General features: G+C 40.4%; 1 protein-coding gene across 21 annotated transcripts in view; it reads left to right on the forward strand.

Annotated features, from left to right (window-relative positions):
• Liprin-gamma (liprin protein kazrin) overlaps positions 1 to 26,064 on the forward strand; it is a 239,525-nt gene that overhangs the window by 90,933 nt on the left and 122,528 nt on the right. The gene's annotated exons all lie outside the window — the stretch shown is intronic.

Consider the following 26,064-nt stretch of genomic DNA (forward strand, 5'->3'; position numbering starts at 1 on the left):
CGGCCGTCCGCTTTCGAAGAGCGCTTTCCAACGACGATCGCCGCCGTTCGATGGAATCCTTCGATTTCTCGAACGCCGAAGATCGAATTCTCTGTGAATTCTCTGTGAATTCGCTGTGTTCTCGCGTTACCGGGCCGCCTTTTAATGGATTTCTTGGTGTCCGTGGCTCGTTCTTTATCGGGAGTGGTGATTAAGAATGGTGACGGGGTCCGCCGAGTCGGGGACCGCAGGTGCAGTGTCGTTTTCACGCGTGCGACGCGTTTTTCTGCCCCGGCTTCTTGCCGCTCGTCCGCCGATCGCCGGATCGTGTGCCGGTTTTTGCTGGCTTCGCGGGTCGAACACGATTTTGACAAGCCTACGGCGTGTGCTGCTGGTTTCTCCTCTCTATCTCTCGTTCGCCGCGTTTCTTGCGGTAGTGTTAGGTTTCTCTTAAATCGCCCTCAAGGATAATCAGTCCGGTTTTGCGGGACTTTTTGGCCGAGGATACTTTCTGCGGTCGGGAAGCTCGTTTCATCGCGCGCGGAGCTCGCCGCGTAAACGAGACTTTTTGCGCCGCGGTATCTTTCGCGGCGACGTTCGCGCGGTCGTCTCGCGCCGTGGCCATGTTTGTTGCGAGCCGAATGCTCCGTTTTCATCGGGTTTTGTTTGTTTTTTTTCGAGAGAGAGCCGTCCCATTTCGAACGGTGCTCGCGCGCGCGCGAAGCAGCGATCTCGTTTCGAGCGTATCGGTGTCCCGATATTTTTTTTCACGTTCCCTCGGGAGTGCGCTCGTTACGCTCGTTCGATCGGGGCGCAGCGCGGTTTTCGAAAACCGGTCAGGCGTCGATTTTGCTTCAGGAAACTTTCTTTGTTGCCGGCGCGGCTGATCTCTTTGCGAGCCGGTCGAATTTTTGCCGGCGGTGGTTTTTACGGGCGACGCGACGCGACGCGAGGCGCGCTATTTTTTTCGAGCGACGGCGACCCGCGCGGGAAATAAAATAGCCGGCCACCGGGATGTGCAAATAAAAAGAACCCGTCCGAGCGCGGTTTTAACTGGTTTCCGAAGGGTTGATTTTTCTTTGACCGGCTCGACGCTCTCTCGCCCGCGCACGTGCGTCTCCCCGTCTCTCCATCCCCCTCCGATCCGCGTTAAAAAACACCTCGGTTTTTATGCGCCCGGCAATATTCTCGTCTCGGGTCAAAGCTTGCCTCGTCGACCCTGGTCCGGACACGTTTTTCTCTTTTTTCTTTTTTTTTGCTTTTTATTCCGGAACAACAACCAATGAAACATGCCGCGCGATAAAATATATCCGCGAAATGCCGCGCTTCTCCGGGCGGTTTTATCGGATAACGATCGAACTACGTCGGTTTCTACGATTCTCTCTTTCATCTCGGATCACGGGCTCGTGTATCATTTGGCGGACGATTTTTGCCCGCGTCTAAAATCTTTCGGCAATTTTCCGAATCGACGATTGTTTACTGCGAGATAAATTGAAATTGAGTCTGGTGAACGTCGACGTTTAAAACTGCCGAGCCCTGAACGCGACTGTTTTATAATATATTGTTTTATAACAATGTCGGGACCGGATTCGTTTGACACCAGATTTACGGAACCCGTCGAAATGGCGGGTCACTAATTTTTTTAACCCTTCGCAGTCGAGCGGTGACTCCGAGGCACCACTAAAATTGTTATATCACGTTCTAAGGTAATTTTTATATTATCAAAGTTTACTACTCAATTTCTTGTAAAATGAAAGCACTATAAGTCAGAGAAATGATTTTAGATTGACAGTTAAAATGGCTTCGAGTGCAAAGGGTTAATTGTCGCAGAGATACATTTACGTGTTACTTATTCAATTTATATGTTACTTACGTAGCAAATGTTACAATAACACTTATTAAAAAGTCAGAATAATTGTCTTATTGTCACTTTTATAAACTGCTAAAAAACAGCTGTTTCTTGTGCTCCGTAAATCCAGTGTTAAACTCGTTGAACTGACGTGTACGAAGCGATTTCTCCTAGAAATATGTTTATTAATAAAAGTAAATATATTATATAACAAATAAATATGTTTATTAAGGGTTAATTTACGATTATCCGTGTCGCAAAGATACATTTACGTGTTACTTATTCAATTTATATGTTACAATAACACTTATTAAAAAATCAGAATAAATGTCTTATTGTCACTTGTATAAACTGCTAAAAAAACAGTTGTTTCTTGTGCTCCGTAAATCCAGTGTTAAACTCGTTGAACTGACGTGTACGAAGCGATTTCTCCTGGAAATATGTTTATAACATCAAGGACTGCAACAGAGAGAAAAAAGATCAGAAACTCCGGTCATTCCGTGTAATTAATTTGTATTAATTACATTCGATTAATTTGTATTAATTATATTCGAACGTTTTTCGCTCTTTAGTTCGCGCAATTAAATGTCTTGTAGCGTTTAATTAACTTTTTCTTTTTAACCTTGACATATTTGCCACACGTTTCTAGAAACACGTTCGACGAAATGTTAACACGATCTGTTTCGAATTTAGGCGAACACCCGTTATAAAAATACTGGATGAAAAATATAAAACCGGCGGACGGGTCGAACGCGGTTGTTAATAATTCGAGCGCGGTTTCTCCCGGAGCCTCTCGTCGACGTTTTCAATCCCAGCGGTTTTGTAAATAAACCACGTGTTCACGGCGTTTCCTTATTTTACCGAGAAACCCGGCGCGTATATCGGCGTCCCCGAAGTGCAAACGTGGGCGTTCCTGTATTCGCGTATCTTAAACCCGTTTCGGATTCAATACCCTGAATGAGAATCATCAGCGCGCGGCGCACGATCATTCCCGGCGTGTCTGTTGCGCCCGAGAAGCAATCCGAGGCCTCGATAAAATGCGTTCGGCTAGTCGAGATTTCAGGAGAAAATCATTCTCGCGCTCGTAAAACGCGTCCGGCACCGAGATAATGTTATTCGAATCCTTTAATCTCGGACCTGCGAACTTCGGCTGGCTTGTATCTAATCTAATCGACACGATATATATGACTGCGAAAGCCGTTCGATTTTCTTCCTGTCGTTTCTCATTCGGATTTCTCTAATTCGCGTAATTTATGTGCACGTACACGGATTTGAGGATCGAGCGAACTTGTTCCTCTGAACAATTTTCACGTGTGAGAGGCTGTCGACGAGAAAATAAAAATTGCATAATTTTAATAGCTTCTTCGCACGAACGAGAATCGAATAAAACTGAGCTGAACGTTTTATGGAAAATTTTGATCGAGTACGTATAATAAACTCATAATTGGCACGTATGATTAAGCAATTAGCTCGAACGAAATTTCGGAGCAAAAATTTGTTAAATAAACTCTGCTTCGTCGAATCTCTGACGATGCATTGAAGCGATCGAACGAGCGTTTTCGGCAAAGTAGCATAATCAATTAGAGCTCGGATGCTAAAATGTCCAGCCTCGATTCGAATCACGTAAACGAAACACTTACTAAGTGTTTCCAGTGGATTTCGGGAATTTATTTGATTAACGTAATATTTAAGTAATACACTGTTGATAGGATTACTAGAATGCTAGTATTTAAGGTTAAAAAATTATAATATACGAGTAAGATTAAATAATATCATTTCCGAGCAAAATTAAAATTAAAATCTAGGAATAAAATTACATGGAATAATGTACGAATAAAATTGAATAAAATAATGCAGGAATAAAATTAAGTAAAATAGTCTGCCAATAAAATTAGGTAATAATCTGCCATTAAAATTAGGTAAAATAATCTGCCAATAAAATTAGGTAAAATAATCTGCCAATAAAGTTAGGTAAAATAATCTGCCAATAAAATTAGGTAAAATAATCTGCGAATAAAATTAAGTAAAATAATCTCCGAATAAAATAAAATAAAATAATGTACGAATAAAATTAAATAGAATAATCTGCGAATAAAATTGAGTAAAATAATCTCCGAATAAAATAAAATAAAATAAAATAATGTACGAATAAAATTAAATAGAATAATCTGTGAATAAAATTAAGTAAAAATAGCATGCGAATGAAATAAAATAAAATATGCGAATAAAATTGAATAAAATATTCTGCGAATAAGATTGAAGTTAAAATGAAAATTGGAAATTTCCGAAGAAAAATTGTGAAACTTGTGTTCCGGCCGGCTCGGTATTTATCGTTAACGTGTCGATAGCGTTCACGACGTGCAGGAACGAAGTGCAGTGAAAAATAAATAGTTGTAACATATCGTCCGCGGTGCACAGCAGGGAGGCAAGAAGACGGGGTTTGATCTTCCTCTTCGCGTAGAGGAACGCCTTGTTTATCCGAGCATTTGCCCGGGGCAAATATTAGCAGAATGTAAACTTGTCCACGGGCTCCATACATCGGGACGAACGCGATTGGATTTATTTCTGGCCGGGCCGGTGCGTGTGTACCTTACGACAAAACATATTAATACAGAGAGGCCGCGTCCGGCGCGCCCTAGACTCCCGCTGACTCGTTGATTCAAACGGTTGCTCAATTCCTGTTTTTGCACTCCGCGCGCGCTACAAATTGCAATTGGTCCGCAAACATTCGCCCCGGCGTACGCGCGCGGTGTTTACCGTTTTTGATGCGATAAATTTTGCAATCGGCCCGTTACAAATCACCTTGAACGACTTCCCGCGCGACACGTAAATTCGGTCGACAAAGGGAAAACGGCAGCCGAGCCGAGAGCGTTTCGAAAGGATTCGTCGGCTTCGAATGCACCGAATTACGCAACGAAATGTCGCCGCGATGTGCCACAATTTCAGAACATTGTTTCTCGCAAAGAAATACACTTCTTCGATCGAACGTATGAATTACGGTGTTTCGAAAATAACGCTGTGTTATGCGAGTTCGCCAGGCTGCGACACGGTCGCGATGCTTTCATTTTTTTAACGAAGCTGTCTCGCGCGAAATTATTGTTTCCGAGTGATTTTTTGATGATGTTTCGAATCGTCGATTTTAATGTAAACGTTGCGACGCGCTCGAACGTTATTTAAACGTTCTCGTCATTTTTATTCGTGGCTACGGGGAGCATGATTCCTTATCTGAACGATAACGCGAGGCTGTTCTTAACCTGCACGGTACGCGTTCTGCAAACACGTGACTGCAAAATATTTGGTTAGTTACTTACTGTTTTGAGAAGCAGACGAGCCGAAGACAAAGCCTGTGGCTTCTTATCGGTTTTTTCTTTATGTACATCGATCGATTCGAGTGCAGAAAATGCAAGCGTTCGTTCGGATCTTTTTACAAAATGATCTTTAGACGATCGAATATTTTTATCGATTTATTGCCGAATTTATTATTTATCGAACGTTTATTGTTATCTGCTATTTATCATTTCTTAAGTCACAATATTTATTTATTTATCTATTTATTGGACGGGCTATAAAGTTCTATTGTACAATATAAACAGATAAGAAAATAGAAATTGAACATACAAAACTAAAATTCGAGTATTCGTTTACAATCAAATGTTAACATAGAATATGCACACAGTGCATACAGTGCAACATAAGAATCTTTGATACGTAATGTTAGATCGATTCTATTGCAACGATGGAGGATCAATTATTATTACAATATCTAAAAATAATAATAGAATAAATTATAGATGATTTGTAATAGTAATAGAATAAATTACAGATAATTTGTAATAATAATAATAAAATAAATCATAGATAATTTGTAATAATAGTAGAATAAATCATAGATAATTTGTAATAATAGTAGAATAAATCATAGATAACTCGTAATAATAATAGAATAAATTATAATATAATATAATTTCTAATACTATAATATAATATAATATAATATAATATAATATAATATAATATAATATAATATAATATAATATAATATAATATAATATAATATAATATAATATAATATAATATAATATAAGATAATATAATATAATATAATATAATATAATATAATATAATATAATACAATATAATATAATTTCTAATAATAATAATAGAGTAAATTATTACAAAATGTCGAGAATCGAATAGCATATTTCGGTTCCGCTCGTCCGCGAAGCATTTTCGAAAATTCCTATCGCAAAAGTTTTCGCGTACGCGTTCTCGCAGCCTGTCGCCGGCATTCGTTTTCATCATCGAGAACTGCATAATATCGTAGCGCGCGATCTCATCGGGAGAGTTCGGTTTCGCCTCGATGCATTTTCACGCTGCGCCCGTGAAGCATGCTTCTCTCGCCGGAACGCTATTATTCACGGTCCACTTCAAGGTAGAAATCTTCTTCTTGGAAACGGCTGGAGCCCCGCGAGATGACAGGGGGGAAAAAGGGAAGGACGGGTGCTGTTAGCTCGCTACGAGACCGTGCACAATGCAATGGAATCGGTCAGCTTTCCCGCACAATAACAACTGCACACTCTCTTCCCCGTCCCCTATTCTTGTCCCGATTGAAAAATTCTCTGCCGGAAACGACGCTGCAGCACGCCACCGGAAAAAAGATTCGAATATTCTCGGGAGGAAAACTGCTCGATTTTCGAGTCTCCTCTTTTCCGAACCCCTTTCATTCCGCTCGAATAACGCGTGCACCGATGCTGTTCCAGCCGCGATGCACGCTCCATCGAGGAACGTTCTGTTGGGAAAACAGTCGGAAGAATTATTCTATCTGGAAATGCAATCGTGGATCTATTTCGCAGTTCTGTTTTCATCCGTCGAAAATGATCGCGGAAGAGAAATTTTGTTCCTCGCAGTCGATGCAGAACATTTTTAATTAGTACGGACGTCGCATACCTGGAAAATTTAATTTATTCGTTCAATGTACATACAACGATCATTCTGATTCTGTAAAGTTATTGATATCATTGATGTTGATGCAATTTATTAGTGTAAATAGTGAAAGACGCGTCGCTCGCGCACAGCTGTTCGCATTTCCCGTGAATTCTCTTTTCCTCGAGTTCAGAGCAGATAATTAATTCGTCCACCTTTCTAACATCAAAGACGGCTTCCTGCGTCCCGAATTTTCGAGAAAATTTTCGGACGAGCGTCCTCGGATTTTAATCTCGCCCGAGGCAAGCACCCGAAAAGCTGTAATTAAATTCCGGACAAGCAGATATGATCGGTGAAAAGGGTCGAATTCGGATCCTCCTCGGAGTCGCTTCTGTTCGCCGGGGATTGCATTCTCGCGGCGGAGTCGATTCCTCGCGATTAGCTGCAGATTGTTTCAGACACAGAAATGTGCATCGCGGGCCAATGCAGGTTTCCCGGCGGCCGAAATTGCCATCTCAGATTGCATCGCGCGATTGAATGTACCGGTGCACTCGGTGCGCACGACGTTTGTTCATCGTTATCGTCTGCGTTAAGTTTTCCAAGAAAGAACGAGAGAGAGAGTGAGAGAGAAGAGCAAGAGAGAGAGAGAGAGAGAGAGAGAGATTTTAGTCATCTGTCTACTCTCTCCTAATCTCTCTTTTTCTCTCCTTCAATCTATCTCTATCCTCGGCCTCGAAGTCTGTGTGCCTCTGTCGGCTTCCAGCGAAATGATTACAAGAGATTGCACTTCGCGATTGCACCGGCTGGCCCATTTATTATTGAAACCTTAACTTATTCGAATCCTCGATAGCGTAACAGCGAATTAACTCCGGACAGATAAACCTGCAATCAGATGCAGTTTGTCTTCGGGAGCGATGCATTAAGATTGAAATGTCGGGGCTTCTGGAGGATCTCCGATCTCGCCGTTTTTTTCCTTTTACGTGTCATAGAAACCGCGCGCATCTGCGCGTTGCATCCGTCCTGTCGGCGACGCGCCGTCGTCTTTCTTATCTTCGCATCATTGGATCCGCAGACCATGCGGATTCCGATGCCGGTAAATTAAGCTACGAAATTGGAGCGGCCGCGCTAAATTGACAGTGGTAAATTCGCGCGTGGTAATTAATTACGGTGCAAATTATACATGGTGTCCAAAAAATGTCTCGCAATCCGGTAATGGCGGGTTCCTCGGATCATTTGAAGCAGCTTCTTCCTTTACAAAAATGTTCTCCGAGGCACCGTTAACGAGTTATTAACGAAAAACAGTGACCAATAAGAATCGAGTACGGCTGACGCGAGGCGGCCCGACCAATCAGCGCGCGAAGCCCAATTCCGCTCATTGGCTCGGTCGCCTCGCGCCAGCCGAGCTCGCCTCTCGTTGGTCACTGTTTTTCGTTAATAACTCGTTAACGGTGCCTCGGAGAAAATTTTTGTAAAGGAAGAAGTTGCTTCGAATGACCCGAGGAACCCGCCACATTCGGATTGCGAGACAAGGAAGGAAACCAAGAAAAATAACGAGAAAAGATTAGGTCGCAGAGCGGTGAACCATAACCGTAATAAAAATAACCTTAACAATAGATTTGACGAAACGAGAAGAAATATGTTCGAGCAACGCGCCACGAACGACTCGAAAATATGGTTCTTCGATAATTAAATATGAGCCCGAAGAAAGTGCATAAGTGATTATAAACCTCTTCCATCGGTATTTTAATACTAATCTCGGTCAAGCGATTCGAATGTATGCACATATTCCGCATAGACTCGCGTGCACCGCGGCCCGTTAAGCACCGAACGATTATGCGAACAAGCCGCGATTACAATTATTACGGAACAGCGTAAACTTTGATGATTCTGGAATGCTGCACGATGGAAAGGTCCGTCGGAATCGAACGTTTCCGCGCTGAACTTTCGCCGCGGCCGATCGACGTTTCGAAATGAAGCGCGCGCGTTCTTTCTCATCGGACTCTTTTTCCCAGCACGGCCTCACCGAATCCAACATTCAGAAATACACTTTTCTACTTTCTGCTTGCTCGACGTTTCACAGAGAGTGCCCGATATGATATTGTGTCAACAGGGGTCGACCGGTTCGTTGCGTTTGTATGAATTGCAACGTGAGTGCATTCACCGGTGCAATTCTTTCTCCCCCACGGTTGTTTCAGCGTTGTCGTCGTTGTATCACCGCGTCGTGGATCCCGTTTTCCTCTCTCCTTCTTTTCCTCTGTCTTTCTTTTTCTTTCTTTCGCTCTTTCTCTCTCTCTCGCTTTTTCTTTCTTTTTTCTCTCTCTTTCACGCTTTTTCTTTCTATTTTTCTTTCTTTCTTTTTATCTGTCTTTCTTTTTCTTTCTCTCTCTCTCCCTCTCCCTCTCCCTCTCTCTCTCTCTCTCTCTCTTTCTTTCAGTCTCTCTTTTTTCCTCTCTCTCGCTTTTTCACTTTTTCTATTTCTCTCTCTCTCGCTAGCCCTCTCTCTTTCCTTTTCTGTCTTCCTTCTTGATCTCTCTCTCTCTCTCTCTCTCTCTCTCTCCTCGCTATTTCTTCCTCTCTCACTTTTTCTCTCGCTTTTCTCTCTCGCCTTTTTCTCGCATTTTCTCTCTCGCTTTTTTCTCTCGCATTTTCTCTCTCGCTTTTTTCTCACTTTTCCTCTCTCGCTTTTTCTCTCTCGCTTTTTCCTCGCTTTTTCTCTCTCTCCTCGCCGTCCCCCTTCGACAGCCGTCCCCCCGTGCACGCCGGGGTCCCGCTCCCTTGATCTGCTCGGCGAGAATTTCGCTGCGAACCGTGTAGTACCCGTAACCTACTCGATTCTCTCGGCGGCACGTAGTTATTTCAATGGGGCACAAGTGGATGCACCGAACGGAAGCGAGTTAATAGCACCGGCTCGACATTTTTTATTTAATATTCCCTCGGCCGTAACGATATCCGCTGGTTGAACGCGCGAGAGAACGCGCGCGCGCGCGCGCGAGCAAGCCCTTTCTCATGAATTTGAAATTCACTCGCGCCCGATTCTTGGCTTTCGCATTTTACGCGACAAGCCCGCTGGCAATCTATGGTTATTTCGCCCGGTCGGACAGCGAGTGTCGCATCGGAGCTTCATCCTGTTCTACGGGAACGAATTTCTTGGCCGTATCGTCGAAGTACATGCTTGCGGAAGTTCCAATTTTCACGGGTCACTTTCCGAAAATTATTGCCATTTGCCGCTTCGCTCCTGTCTCTCTCTCTCTCTCTTATTTCAACCGTCCAATCTGATGCAATCCACGTGCAACACCGCTTATTGCCCCATTCGACAGAGATTTAGTCTTGTGATACGGACACTGTATACTCGGTTTTTAGGGTAGTTCATTTTTTGTAGTTGATTTTGTACATTTGATTTTGTGTACTTGATTTTGTATACATGATTTTATATAGTTATTATTATATACTTGATTTTGTATGCATGATTTTGTATAGTTTTTATTATATACTTGTTTTTGTATACGTGATTTTATATAGTTATTATTATATACTTGATTTTGTATGCATGATTTTATATAGTTATTATTATATACTTCATTTTGTATACATGATTTTATATAGTTATTATTATATACTTGATTTTGTATGCATGATTTTATATAGTTATTATTATATACTTGATTTTGCATACATGATTTTATATACTTATTATTATATACTTGATTTTGTATAGATAATTGTATATAGCTATTACTATATATCTAATTTCCTACACAAGATTTTATATACAGCTATAATTATATACTCGACTTAAACATGCAAAAATAATACCTCGTGTCTCGTAAATTTCGATGCTTGAATTTCCAGTGCGCGCATCTTCGCGAAACTTTATCTGTCGCGACCGAAGATTGCGTTATCTGTCGATAGCGATATGCAAACAGATCGGAAGTCGTTTCGAAATTTTCGTTTCCATTGAATTCGAGAACCACAGGCTGTTCAATATCAATTTTCACGTTGCAAAAGCAACAGAAGTAACAGAGTGGAGCACAGATTTCCTACAAAACGCTGCAATTGGTACTCGATTAAAATTGCATTTGCGGAGAGTCGGCGAACTACAGCTGTATATTGCAATTTGTCCGGATGCAATTGTAATTGATTGTACGGGGTGCCACGCGACGTGTACATCCGCAGTGAAGGATATGGGGTTTTAGCCGGTGTCGCTGTAGCCTGGTGTCGCTAGCTCTGGTTCATCGGAATTGTATCGTGGTCGTTTGAATGGGTTACAAGTGTATCGGGTGAACGGAAGCGAGAGGCAGCGATTAGGGAGTTCCGATAATTAAGGGGTTACCCCATTAACTACCCAATTTTCCGAACTCCTCGAGCAAATGTAACGAATAAGCTGCTTCTCCGGCAGACAGGAAGCGTGTTAGAAAGTTCTATTTGCAGAGAGAAAAAATTCGCAAAAGTAGTTACAATTTTCAGAACGTTAAATGGAGTTGTTGCAACCGAACGATTAATGTTACGATAAAAGATATTCTTACAGGGGTTGTTAAGCCTTTCTGATTTAAAGAAATATTTTGACAATAGATCGAATCCTCCTGACTGAAATAACAAATTCGTAGAATAGACTGAATCTTCCTGAATATGGTAAAAAAATTTCGATAGCAGACCGAACATTCCTGATCGAAATAAAAAAGTTCCGATAACAGACCAAACGTTATTGATTGAAACAAAAATTTTAACAGTGGATCGAATCCTCTCGACTGAAATAAAAAATTCGCAGAATAGACCGAATCTTCTGGAACGTGGTAAAAAATTCCGATAACAGACCAAGCATAGCTGAACGAAATAAAAAATTCCGATAACAAATCAAACATTCCGGATCGAAATAAAAAAATCTGATAACAAACTAAATATATTCCGATAACAGACCGAACATTTCTGATCGATATAAAAAATTCTGATAACCGACCAAACCTTCCCGATCGGGATAAAAAAAATTCCGATGACAGACCAAACATTTCAGATGGAAATAAAAGATTCCGACGACAGACTGAATCTTTCTGAACGAAATAAAGATCACCGATAACAAACCGAGCACTCTTGATCGAAACAAAATATTCTGATAAACGATCGAACCTTCCCGATCGAAATAGAAAACATCTACCAACAGTCCAAACCTTGCAGATCAGAACGAAAAAAGGTCGACCTCGATCCACGGAAAAGTTTCCAAGATAAAAATTCCTAAACACGACCAGCTGACCCGATTCCGTCCAGAAACTCGCCAGCACCGGTATTTCACGATCTCGAAGCCAGTAATCTGACGACGGAGACCTCTCCTAACTCCGTCGTCACTCGATCGTGTGAAATTTCGAGCGAGATCTCTCGGCGGAGTGACTCGGAAGCGATAACTATTGATCACACCGCGTTGCGACACGCGACAGAAAATGATCACCGGCGAAACAAGAGCGCGGGGAATCGCTCGCGGCTGAAGGGAAGATGAAATAAAAGAGGGTATAATGCGGGAAGAGAATCGGAAGAAAGAAGCGGAGGGTGTCGCGCGCGCGCGTCGATCCGGCGTGGCGAAGCGAAGCGAGAAGCGGATGGAATGTGACGGGAACTCGGAAAGCGCAGGCAGAGAGAGATAGATAGGTAGATAGATAGATAGGTAGAGAGAGAGAGAGAGAGAGAGAGAGAGAGCAAGATAGAGAGAGAGAGAGAGCAAGATAGAGAGAGAGAGCAAGATAGAGAGAGAGAGAGCAAGATAGAGAGAGAGAGCAAGATAGATAGAGAGAGAGCAAGATAGATAGAGAGAGAGCAAGATAGATAGAGAGAGAGAGAGCAAGATAGATAGAGAGAGAGCAAGATAGATAGAGAGAGAGAGAGAGAGAGAGAGAGAGAGCAAGATATATAGAGAGAGAGCAAGATAGACAGAGAGAGAGAGAGCAAGATGGAGAAAGAGAGAGAGAGAGAGAGCAAGATGGAGAAAGAGAGAGAGAGCAAGATAGAGAGAGAGAGCAAGATGGAGAAAGAGAGAGAGAGAGAGAGCAAGATGGAGAAAGAGAGAGAGTGCAAGATAGAGAGAGAGAGGAGAGGAGAATAGAAATTGAACGAGATGAAAGTGCAGCGGGCGCGCATCGAAAGAAATTCGAAGACCCGCGCGCGAGAGAAACCGCGTGGCGGGTGTCGTTCCTCGTTTTGCTCGTCGTCGACCGAGTTCCAGGGCTCCTGGGCATCGTAAATGTGACTCCGCTGATAAACGCATTACGATTGGTTCCCCCCGCGCCCCTCGCGCTGCCTCTTCCGCGCCGACTTTTCCGCGGCGTCCATCTCTCGGTTCTTCGTTTTATATTTACCGCGGTAGTGCTTCTTTGTCCGCGGATTACGGGGGAAAGTGCGCCTGTAAATTGCGTTCGCTTCATTTCACCCGGGCGATTCGAGTAGCTAATTAGCGGCGGAACCGACGGACGAACGCTCGGCCGTAGCCGAGCGAGAAGTTTCGTTGCGGACTGCGTCTTGGCTGGATGCGTTTGCGCCGTTCCGCCGTCACAAAGGAGAAACTTCGCGGATTTAATGGGGAGAGAAATGAAGAAGGAAAAGGGGGAGGAATCGCGCGAGAGTACCGGTTTTTTAAACCAAAAAATCGGAAACGGTCCGACACGTCGTGAAATCAATGGGGGCGATCGCAGGTTCGCGCGGATTATCGCGGCCGACGACGAGAGGTTACTCGGAACGTGTCCGATGGAACGGAAAACCGGTCCACCAGAATGTTTTTTAGCCCGCGGACGCCGGCGGATTAAGCTCGATCAATTTATACGCCAGCCTTCGCCGGCCGAAGTTTTTAATTAAATTCGCGACCTCGGGGAACTTCGGTTGTATCGCGACGTTCAAGGGACGGCAAGCTAAATCGAACGCATTAAGGCGGACGTTCGTTACTTTTTCGATAGCTTTCGGGGTGCGGGGCGCTGTCGCGGGAGTCGAAATTGTCCCGGTTAATCGATCGAGACTGATCGAGACAGTCGGACGAAGCTCTTATCCTTTCTCGATTCGCAAGTTCTTTTAATCGCATAGCCGAAGAACCGAATTTTTTAGACACGAAAAGCCGATTTCGATGCGAGAAACATCTTTCTTTGATCTTTCGATCGTTCCGGCCGTCTGCGAATTCGCGAATTTTTGTTATTCGTTGCCCAGTGAACCGGTCAGTTTAACATCTCAAAAAAGAATTCAAAGCGATTCGGTGCATTTTTTGAAATCGTCACTCCGTTCGAGAACGAATGACTGCAAGGATCGCCACGAAACAATCGATTCTTCTGTAATGACAACGAAACGCCGATCTCGAGAACAGATTTCGAAAGAATGGCCGTCGTGAAATCGATGCGGAGAGCAGAGAAACACGCGCATCGAGCAGTTTTTTTTATCAATTAGAATTGATTTTCGGCCTGAGGTCAAAAAAATTCCATTCTCACCTCGAAGAATCGGTTCTAGAGGAAAAATAATAAGAATCGTTCGATTCGAAAGCTCGATCTTTCAACCGGTTCGACGAGTATATTCGTCGTGGAGAAGTGGCGGTACAGTAATGTCTCCCTAACTGACGCTCAGATTGTGCAGAAAAATGGACAATTTGGGAGATACAATTATTCGAGCCTTGCAGCTCGTTTTTTATAGTTGTTGATAATTTGTTATTACAAAAACGAACCGTAAGGCTCGAATAATAGTATCCCCTCTTCCCGAATTGTCCATTTTTGTGGACCACATCCGAGCGTCAATTAGAGAGACATTATTTTGCGTCACGACGAGTATACTTGTCGCGCGTAAAAAGTATCGACCATTGGCCGTTTAAAATGTAATTTTTAATGATAAAAGAAAAACATATTCTCAGATCGCAAGATGTTTAGAATATTCCGAGGCCATACCAGAATAAAACGAACAAATAAAAAGTACGAATAATTCGAGATAATTATAATTGGTTCGCGTTCGAGCCACCGATCTTTCTCGTAAACTTCGCGTTCTATTAATTAACATTCTATCGTAATCTCGTCCGAGAGAGAGAGAGAGAGAGAGAGAGAGAGAGAGAGAGACATAATTCAAGGTATTATGCGGCGTATTTCTGTGAAAGTAACTCCCAATTATTATGTTCAAGTATAATTTGACGGCGGTTACGCGACGTGTTACGCGTTGACTTTTTTTCTCGTGGAATATTTCATGTACTATTTCACCGTAAAATTCGCGCGCGCTCGCGTCTCGTCTCGTCAGATTTCATCGAGCAGCTTTCTCTATCACGACGATGCGCTTCTACCGCGAGTACACGACCGCTGTTGCATAGCAATGCAAAACGGGGTTTATGGCGTGGAACGTGCAATTTGGACCGCGGTGTACACCTGACGGCACGCGCGTTAACGAAACAAACACGCGGCGGCCCCGTGTTGTGCACGGTTAATTGAGATATCGAACGGAACTATTACACTCTGATTATTTCTATTGTGGCCGCGGCCCGTTTTGTTTGTTGATTTTGTCCCGGGGAAAGTGGGACGCGGTAGGCTTTCTAATGGATGCACTTCATCGGCGCAGGTATGAATATTCAGGCGCTGGGAATATCGCTATCTACCGCGGATTAATGTCGCCGAGCCGAGCCGAGCCGAGCCGTTAAATAAACCGTGAGTTAGTTGTCTGGCAATGTCTTCGAATCACCGATTAAACCGTTCCGACATCGAATCGATTTCTTTTTATTAGCACGCGCAGTAAATCCTCTCTAATCGCCTCTCAGCTTGCAAACAAAAATGGACGATCTTTATCGTTGTATTTATTCATTGTTTTTACAATTTTACAATTATTGCCAATATGAGCCGGGAGGTTCGAATAGTCGTATCTCGTCTTCTAACATTTTTTGTTCTTCATTTTTGTTTATAAAAATGGAGAAACGTTCGGGAGAATTTACTGTGAGAATTTACTTCTCATTCAAGAAATTTCAACAAACTTTGTTGCAATTAATTTTACAGAATTCTAGTTCAAAGTTAGCATCCTTCAGTCGTCGGAAACCTCTTCGAGCCGCTTTTTTTATCATAATCGGTACAAATACGTAACAAGTGGATAAACAAAGGAACGTGTAACGATAGCAGATAACAGCTGGCCAAGTCAAGCAAGTTGACAGTTTCATAAAGGCCGATTTAAATGAAGTGGAACATTTTTATCTTTGATCTTCTTCATTAATAAAATTATTTAACCTTTTTGCTATCGAGGAGAGTATTAACTAAGATCATTAAATAAGTTTATTAACAATTATATTATATATTATTATATATTATATTATTATTATTATATATTATATTATATTATTATTATTATTATAATATATTATATTATATTATTATTATTATTATAATATATTATATTATATTATATTATATTATTATATTATTATCTAATGTTATTAACGAAAAGGTATTATATACCTAAATTAATCTTCGCGAAATTTATACGTTTATTTATGTACAATATTTAATACCTTTATTTGTTTAATACGCTAGACGATGTCCTTTGGAACGCGTGATCCTAAATGAGCGCGTGTCGCGCGATTCGATGATTATTTTAATTAAGAAACGCCGCCGGAAAGTCTCTCGTCGCGTTTGCTCGACTCTCGCAGTTGCCGGGAAACTTCCGAAGAAATTCGCAAACGGGGCGAGCGCAATCTAAGTAATAACGTAAATATACTTGACCCGAGTGTAACGCAGGGTTAAACTTCCTTTAAAAAAATACCGGAGAATACTTCCTCGAGCAACCCAGTTTCTAAGGACGCGCGCAGTTTATGCCGTTTTCGGGGCGCCCCGGCGCTTGAAAAATCGCCGAGCCGAGGGCCGAAAGTTTCTCGTTCCCGACTGCGTCCCATCGTTTGCAGAAACGTTCGTTCATTAATTTTACTCGGCTCCCGCAGATAAACGTCGAGCTTTTGAACATCGTCTGTTACGCGTCGACGGGGACGCGTTCGTCCGAACACGTATCGAGGGTGAGTTCTCGTGGTCGTCGAGAAAAAGCAGAAGCTTCTCACACGTTCTTCCCCCTTTCTTTTTTATTTTCGAATGAGAATTCTCGGTCGCTTCGATTTCGAGCTTCGCGAATTTGTTTGCACATGTTTCACGTCAATTTTTGTTATAATTCTGGGTCCGATATTACACGGTTTCACGCAACACCTGTATAATAATACATGTATCATTATATTTAATACAGCAGATAAAATAAATATGTTAGAGTTAGCGTTAATGTTTTTCGTTTGTTGCTCATTTCTAGAACTCTGATTTCAACGGTGAACATTCGTTCAAAAAATCGATAAAATTGTAAGAATTCTTTCACAGGAAATGATCGAATAAATTTCTCAATCCAAGCTTAGATTGTAGTAAAAGTAGGGGAATATATACATTATTATAAGTTATAAAATACATATAAATATATAATATATATATATATAATAAATATAATTATAATATAATAATCTATAATACGTATAATTATAATATAATAATATATATAATACATATAACTATGATATAATAATATATCATACGTATAATTATAATATAATATATAATTATTAATACACATAATTATATAATATAATAATAATATATAATATATAATTATATAATATAATCTATTATATTTAAATTATAAATAAATTGCGACTTGTTATCCCCGCGAAGTTCTCCAGTTTTAGAAATCTGTGAAATTAATAGCAAAACATGTGCTACATTGCAACCATTTAATCCCCATAAATTCGCGAACGATGGGTGCTCGCCGGCGCCATTCTCGGGCGCGATTATCGAAGGAAAGTGGCTGGGCATAGCGTCAGAAAAGTGGTCTGTTTCGGTCGGGTTCGGCCGGGAAACGTTCAGGAACTGGGGAACGGAAGTGGACGCGCGATTGAAGGGAGCGGCTCGGTTCCGAGGCGGATCCGCTCGGCGCGGCGCGGCGCGGCGTGGGAACGCTCGCGTTCCGGATCAGGTCGAGCTCCTCGAGTTCAGAGCCCAGGAATGCTCACCGGCAAGTTCTTCCTTCAACAGTTCTCCTTTCTTTCTTTCGCCGTCCAGGTTCTCGTTTCTTTTTTCTTTTCCTTTCGAGACGCTCACTCTCGCCACTCCCGGCCGGAGACCTCGTCCCGTCGTTTTATCTGGTCTCTCGAGGAGAGCCTCGAACTGATAAACCGTCGCGCGGTGGTATCTTCTTGTTGCATTCGTTCCGCTCCTCGGGTCATCGTGCCGGTCGTTATTGGAACACTTTGCATTGTTCGGAGCCGCGCGCGGCGCGGACGGTTGTTTCTCTTGGCTGGCTGCGAGGCCGGCCCCCGGCTCCGGGGCTCTCTTGAATCCTGAATCTCCGGCGGAGTTAATTAAACGGCGATTCGTTCCGCCGATTGCTCGGCAATTTGTGTGTCTCGGCACGATGATCGAATGAATACCAGGTCCACGGCCCCGTTCCGTGGCTCTGCGGAACGGCCCTAATAAATCCTAAACCGATAGTTCTATCGATCGGACGAGGAAACTGTAGAATTTCGTTTCGAACAGTTTTAATAATAGTAATTTTGTTTTCTTGCTTTTTTTTTGCTAAACGAAGAATTTCTTGTCGATCTTGTTGTCGCAATTTGTCGCTCGTGTTACGTATTGCTGAGCAACTTTTGTTTGGAGCAAGTTTCTTTTTTACCATTTCATAGATTATTAGCATTTTATATTATTATTTCGATTAAACAGATCACAAGGTCTAGTTAGATAATGTAATTGTTGATACAAGAGTTATTCGTCGATTATATGGCAATTTATTGCAGTGAAAAGTGGTGAAGAATTTTCTATTTAATAAGGAAATTGCGATCAATTTGGGAAAAGGAAATATTATTATATTATTATATTACTATATATATTACTATATTATTAAATTATTATATTATTATATTACTATATTATTATATTATTATATCATTATATCACTATATCATTATATCATTATATCATTATATCACTATATTATTATATCATTATATATACTTATTACTATATTATTAAATTATTATATCATTATGTCACTATATTATTATATCATTATATCACTATATTATTATACTATTATATCATGATATCACTATATTATTATATCATTATATCATGATATCACTATATTATTATATCATTATATCATGATATCACTATATTATTATATCATTATATCATGATATCACTATATTATTATATCATTATATCATGATATCACTATATTATTATATCATTATATCATTATATTATTATATTATTATATTATTGTATCATTATATTATTATTATATTATCATATTATTTATATATTATTCGATCCTCGCGACCCGTTCTTACAATTACCGATTGTTAACAACTCTAAAACAACCCCCAAATTAATAAATCATTCAACGTCGATTTAGCAAGCACCGACTTCGCGAATCAAATAAATTGATGATCATCGCTTCGCCAGCTCCGTTCAAGCACGCATAAACTCAGTTTTAATTGATACAGCTCGCGAAAGTAGTTTTTTTCGGGCATGTTTTCCGCGCCGAAGCCGGGATGGTTCCGCGTGAATTGTTTCGAGCCGGCGGATATTTCTGAAACACCCCGTGGAAAGTATTGATCGTTGTTCGCGTGTAATTTTAGAGCGCGGCTATTCAGAATTGAACGAGTTTAAATTTAGAAGTGTGCTTCTTTATTTTTCCCTCCCGTTGATCGATCAGCCAAGGTCCGCATTAATTTGTGTGTGCCGCGCGTCAAATTGCGTAAGCATCGGGGACATTTAACACGATCCCCTTGCTCCATTTCGGTCGTCCCGTTCTTTTTGCGCGATTGGCCAATCGGTCCATTAATCTCTCGAAATAAACTTCGCTCTGGTCGGGGAGACAGTTTTCTTAAAACGGCCGAAAACGGTCGCGACCGATAAAAAAAGGTGTTTACAAATTTTGCTTGTCCAACTGTTTCGTCATGAACCGCAGTATTTATGGTTATGCACCTGTTACTGCAACCGCGTTCTCTTTTCTTTTTTTAATTCTTATTTGTATGCATTTACATTGCTAATAATCCCGCCAGGGTTATTCAGTAGCGCGACAATAAATAATAAAAAGAACAAGAATTTTTACGATCAACAGCCGAGATACGAGAACGAGAATTAAACGAAAAAGCGAAAAACGAGAAAAGCGTGGAATTATTTAAAACGAGCAGAATATCGGATTCCCCGCGGGAGGGCGGGGAGAATACTTTTGATCCGGCTGACGGGTGACGTTCGACAAAAAGATTAGTCCGACAGATGAACATTATTGGCAACGTTATTACACTTGTCAGTCACGGCGAGGGTGTCGGGGGAAATTCAGGCGGACAGTATAGCGCGCGCGGAACCGCGCGGAGGGTTGTCGGGGATGCTCGGATAACCGGAAGGAGTTCGGTTAACATGTATACCCGATGATCGAGAATCCGCCGGGTGACCGCGTATTTGCATCCTACTTTATCTGGCAATAAATATTTATTAGAATTTACTGGCTGCGGCGGCGGGTGGCACGGGGCGCGCGCGAGCGACCGCCGCTGAAAAATCGATACGTCTCGAAGTGAATCTCGGTCGACATTTTCCACGCTTCGCGCGCCCCGGAACAGCCCGGTCCATTTTCCCTGTGAATTATGGGCTGGAAAGAAATATTCTACCCGCGAAGTCGGCCGGCATTTACAAGGGACAAATATATTCGGAGGAATGTGCCGGCGTGAAATTGAATAATGCAGCCGAGAACGCGCCGATATAAAATAGAAATCCGCGGTGAATTATTCGCTGCGACAATATACAGAGTGTCCCGAAAATGTCTCGCGATCCGAAAGTGGCGGGTTCCTCGGGTCATTCGAAGCAACTTTTTCCTTTACAACAATTTTCTCCGAGGCAGCGTTAACGAGTTATTAAACGAAAAACAGTGACCAACGAGAGGCGAGCTCGGCTGGCGCGAGGCGACCGAGCCAATGAGCGGAACCGGGCTTCGCGCGCTGATTGGCTGGGCCGCCTCGCGTCGGCCGAACTCGATTCTTATTGGTTACTGTTTTTCGTTAATAACTCGTTAACGGCGCCTCGGAGAACATTTTTGTAAAGGAAGAAGCTGCTTCAAATGATCCGAGGAATCCCCCACTTTCGGATTGCGAGACATTTTTGGGACACCTTGTATATACATACATAGAAATATACGGCAAAGAATGCGACAGAAATAATCCTGTTTGCAATATTGAAATATCCAACGCGCAACTTTGTGCGATTTCTGTGAGAAAACAGCATTTTGCGACAGCCCAGATTTCGCGGGTCTCGCGTCATTGGCATGGCATTGATTATGTGCATCGAGGAGCTGCAGGACGAAGATTAACCCTCGAGGAAACTTTTAAAGTAGACTTTTGTAGGCGGACTTCGAAAGTGTACGGTAACTCGATTAATTTTTAACGTCGATTCTTCCCGAATAAGTCGACGAATATCCGCCTTAACTGACGGCGGAACAGCGCGCAGGATCGTAGGAATACTCGAACGGATCCATTAAAACACGCGTTAAACAATTATTAAGTTAGGCAGCGGCGTCGCGGCGTGACTCGTGAATTTTCGATTAACTCGTTCGTGGATTAATTCGTTGCTAAAATACTAATTCGAACATTTTTCGCAACTAATTTTTGTAATTTTAACTTTATATTTTTCAATGCACATTCTCCGACGAACGGAAGAAATGTTTTATTTCTCTAAAAGTATGTACCTTCCGTTGGACGAACAAGATATTTTATTTTTACGAAGCACATTCCGTCGGACGAATGAAACATTTCATTTTTAACGGCACGTTCTGTCGATCGAATAAAATACTCTATTTTCAGAAGAACATTCTGCCGGACGAATGAAATGTTCCATTTTTAAAGGAACATGCTGTCGAACGAATGAAATATTTTATTGTCGAAAGCACATTCTTTCGAGCAAATAACGGATTTTATTTTCAACATTCAGCGTGTATCGATATCAAATGAAATATCTGCTTACCGTTTGCTATTTAAAATACAATTTCGAAAGGTATTATATACGGTATTTCGATTTTATATAATTCATTGCGATTTATGCATATGAAATTGAGCCTATTGGCAAGTACAATGCGATTTTAATAGTTTTTTAAAAATGTAAACGAGTCTGATGCTCTTAGAATGATTTTCGAAAATAGTATACCAATTTTTAGTGGCGTCACGGAGCCGCCCTTTGCACTCGAAGCTGTTTTAACTGTAAATATAAAATCATTGTTTGGGGGGTGTATCAATTAAAACTGAGTTTATGCTTGCTTGAACGAAGCTGGCGACGCGATGATCATCAATTTATTTGATTCGCGAAGTCGGTGCTTGCTAAATCGACGTTGAAACTGAATCGGAACGCTTCTTTAACGTGATTTATTAATTTGGGGGTTGTTTTAGAGCTGTTGACAATCGGTAATTATGAGAACGAGCCGCGAGGGAGAGAATATATAAATAATATGATAATATAATAATATAATAATATAGTAATATAGTAATATAATAATATAATAATATAATAATATAGTAATATAATATTATAGTAATATAGTAATATAATGATATAATAATATAACAATATAACAATATAGTAATATAGTAATATAATAATATAGTAATATAGTAATATAGTAATATAATAGTATAATGATATAATAATATAATAATATAATAATATAGTAATATAATAATATAGTAATATAATAATATAGTAATATAATAATATAGTAATATAGTAATATAGTAATATAATAGTATAATGATATAATAATATAACAATATAACAATATAACAATATAACAATATAGTAATATAGTAATATAGTAATATAATAGTATAATGATATAATAATATAACAATATAACAATATAACAATATAACAATATAGTAATATAGTAATATAGTAATATAATAATATAGTAATATAGTAATATAATAATATAATAATATAATAATATTTGTTAATATAAAAATTACCTTAAAACGTGATGTAACAAATTTTAGTGGTGCCTCTGAGTCGTCGTTCGGGTGCAAATGGCTTTAATATTCGGCGCGCGCGCGCGCGCCTTGAGCACCGTCGGAATTTCGGTGCGCGATCGAAAACAGTGCCGACGTAGAACCTGTTTCGTCGTTTTCGATGTGTCCCCGGAGAAAAGTGAATTATCCAAGGTCCCGGGACCAGCAGCAGTTACGAAAGCCGGTCGTTCCGGCGACCATTTAAGGGCCGGAGGTTGAAGGTTCGGAAGGTTGCCGAGGGTAGAGAGGGGGAACGGCAAGCAGGGCTGCTTCTCGTCGTCCGTCAGCCTCGATCGGATCGGATCGGATCGAGCCAGAAATCGTGACGCGCTCGTTTGTTCACCCGGGGACCTCGTCCGGTCGCGAGAGAGCAACCTTTACGGTAAAACGGGAACACGGCGACGAGACACAAGTGCCTTAAATGGCCCGCGGTGCTTCTGCTCGTTTTCAATGCCGCGACGAGAACGTGACGCAACCGTGCGCCACGTTTCCCCACGGTTTTCCTTCGGGTTACCGCGGCTTTCCACGGCCTGCAACTTTTACCTCGACGCCGCCCACGCACCCTATAACTAATGGCCCTCCGTCGCTCGCGTTCCCCCCCTTTTCCCCCGATTTTTCCGACACTGGCGACGAATTTCCGTTCTGGCGGAATTTTATAGATATTATAGATAGATATGGAATAGATATTAGAATAAATAATTTTATTATATATAATATTATAATAGAATTATAATATAATTCTATTATATAATAATATCTAATTATATTATATATAATATTATAATAGAATATATAATTATACTATATATAATATCATAATAGAATGTATAATTATATTCTATATAATATTATAATAGTATGTATAATTATATTATATATAATATATTATAATAGAATATATAATTATATTATATATCTATATTTAACTCTATTTTTACCAAAGGATGTGTCAAATGATGTCTTCGAATAACTTCTAATAAAAAATTATTTCCCATCTTCTATGTTTTCTACTCACTTCTCGAATTTTCCTACAGTCGTCGCAAAATTAATTCGTTTAATCGCACAACACAAAATATGAACAGTTAAAAATAGTGTTAATAAAAATTGACAATTTTTTTGTTTCGTGCATTTCCTCCTTTACTCTCGATTCTTGGATCTTGCTGACAGCAAAATAGAAATGTTCAGCGCGGTTAATAAAAAGCAAGATTTAAATGGAAGCGTACGTCAGCTCGAAATAATTTTTAACAGGTTCAGAAGTTTCGACGGTTTATTTGCGTTTTTGTACGCGTTACCATCGGATTACCGCGAGCTTCCCGCGAATTTCCACGGCGAGTAACTTTTACCGCAAGCCCCCATAAATAATGACCCTTCGCAACTCCCGCGTTCCACCGAACCCTTTTTGTTTTTTTACCCCGATTTCTCCGACACGCGAAATCTTCCGGCAAATATTTTGCCTTCGCGATTACGAATTTTCTGAAAATTGCGCGCGCTGCAGCAGCACGTTGCTGGACTTTAATAGTTTATATCTTTTTCTTTTTTACGGAATACAGTAAATTGTCCCCAATTCAAGCTCAGCTTGGAAAGAAGAATGGACAATTTGTTATTCGACAATATGTTTATTACATTTTTTATTACAATAATTTTATTATATTCTTATTACATTTTATATTATAGTTTTGATTATATTTTGATTATATTTTTTATTATATTCTTATTATATTTTATATTATAGTTTTGATTATATTTTTATTATATTTTTTATTATATTCTTATTATATTTTATATTATAGTTTTGATTATATTCTTATTATATTTTATATTATAGTTTCGATTATATTTTTATTATATTTTATATTATAGTTTCTATTATATTTTGATTATATCTGTATTATATTTTTTAGTATATTTTTATTATATTTTATATTATATTATTATATTTAGACAATTTATTTACAAATTGCCCATTTTTGTGTACAAGTTGAGCGTCAATTGGGGAGAATTTACGGTACGCTGTAACAGTGCGCGGCATGGAAAATGAAAGTCTTGTCCAGTGGAGGGTTAACGAACTTCTGAATTTAGTTGGAAATGTTGTGCGCTGCGCCCGGACGGTTCTCTCTTTGATGCTGGTTTTTGTAAATTCATTTTGCCCTACGAGCTACGTACATGAATGGGAATTACGTGGGCTGCTCCTGGAAATTACGAATGCTGTTTTTCCGTCGTGCTCCGCGTGGTGGAATTTTTGATTACATTCGAACCGTACGACAGAGGCAGAAGGTTTCCTCAAATATGCAATATTCGCGGTAAACGAACCAAGATTAATTAGATTATTTCGTTACCCGGATAAATTAGGTAAATTAGGTAAATTAGGTAATTGTACAAATCAGATAAATTAGTATACATTGTATAAATTAAATACATTAGGTAATCATGTAAATTAGATATATTAGGTAACTGGATAAATTAGATATATATTAGGTAATTAGATAAATTAGGCACATTAGGTAATTATATAAATTAGATACATCAGGCAATTATATAAATTAGTTATATTAGACAATTGAACAAATACGATATATTAGACAATTATACAAATTTGATATATTAGACAATTATACAAATTAGATGAATTATATAATTATACGAACTACTCAAATTATATAATAATACAAATAATACAAATTAGCATGTATAACGGTCTCTCCCAAACAAAATTTGTTCAACTGTTGAAATTAAACACGCTCTTTTCCTCACCAAAATGTTGAGAAGACAGTTTTCGATCAACTAAAATGTCGTCGACAAACGAGAGACTGTCATCTGGCCGATTCGTTTCCAATAAACGTGCAGAGCACACCTAAGCTTCGCACAGCAAACGCTGCGCCAAAAATACCATCGAAATTCCGCTCACGAGAAACCCAATCTCGAAACTCGTATTGCAAAGAAATCCCCTCGACAAAAAGCTTCATAGAAGTTTCCGAAACGAAACAAGAAATTGTCGCGAATCTCCGCGGCGGAATCGTCTGCCGATCGACGAACAATTAGCTTCGATTTTTTCTTTTCCGTTCGTCGTCCGGTCGCGGACTTCGGTCGCGTCGTATTCAAGGCGAAAAAATGACGGTAAAGAAATGTTGTTCGCCGGCGGCGGGAACGGGGCTTGGCAGGCTGGAAACCGAAAAAAAAGAGAGAGAAAAAAAAGAGAAACGATCGTACACACCGGTGGAAGCTGCATGACAAGCCGTCAGAGTCGCACAACAGGTTTATACAA

This window comes from Megalopta genalis, chromosome 11 (genome assembly GCF_051020955.1).
Source record: "Megalopta genalis isolate 19385.01 chromosome 11, iyMegGena1_principal, whole genome shotgun sequence".
NCBI lineage: Eukaryota > Metazoa > Arthropoda > Insecta > Hymenoptera > Halictidae > Megalopta > Megalopta genalis.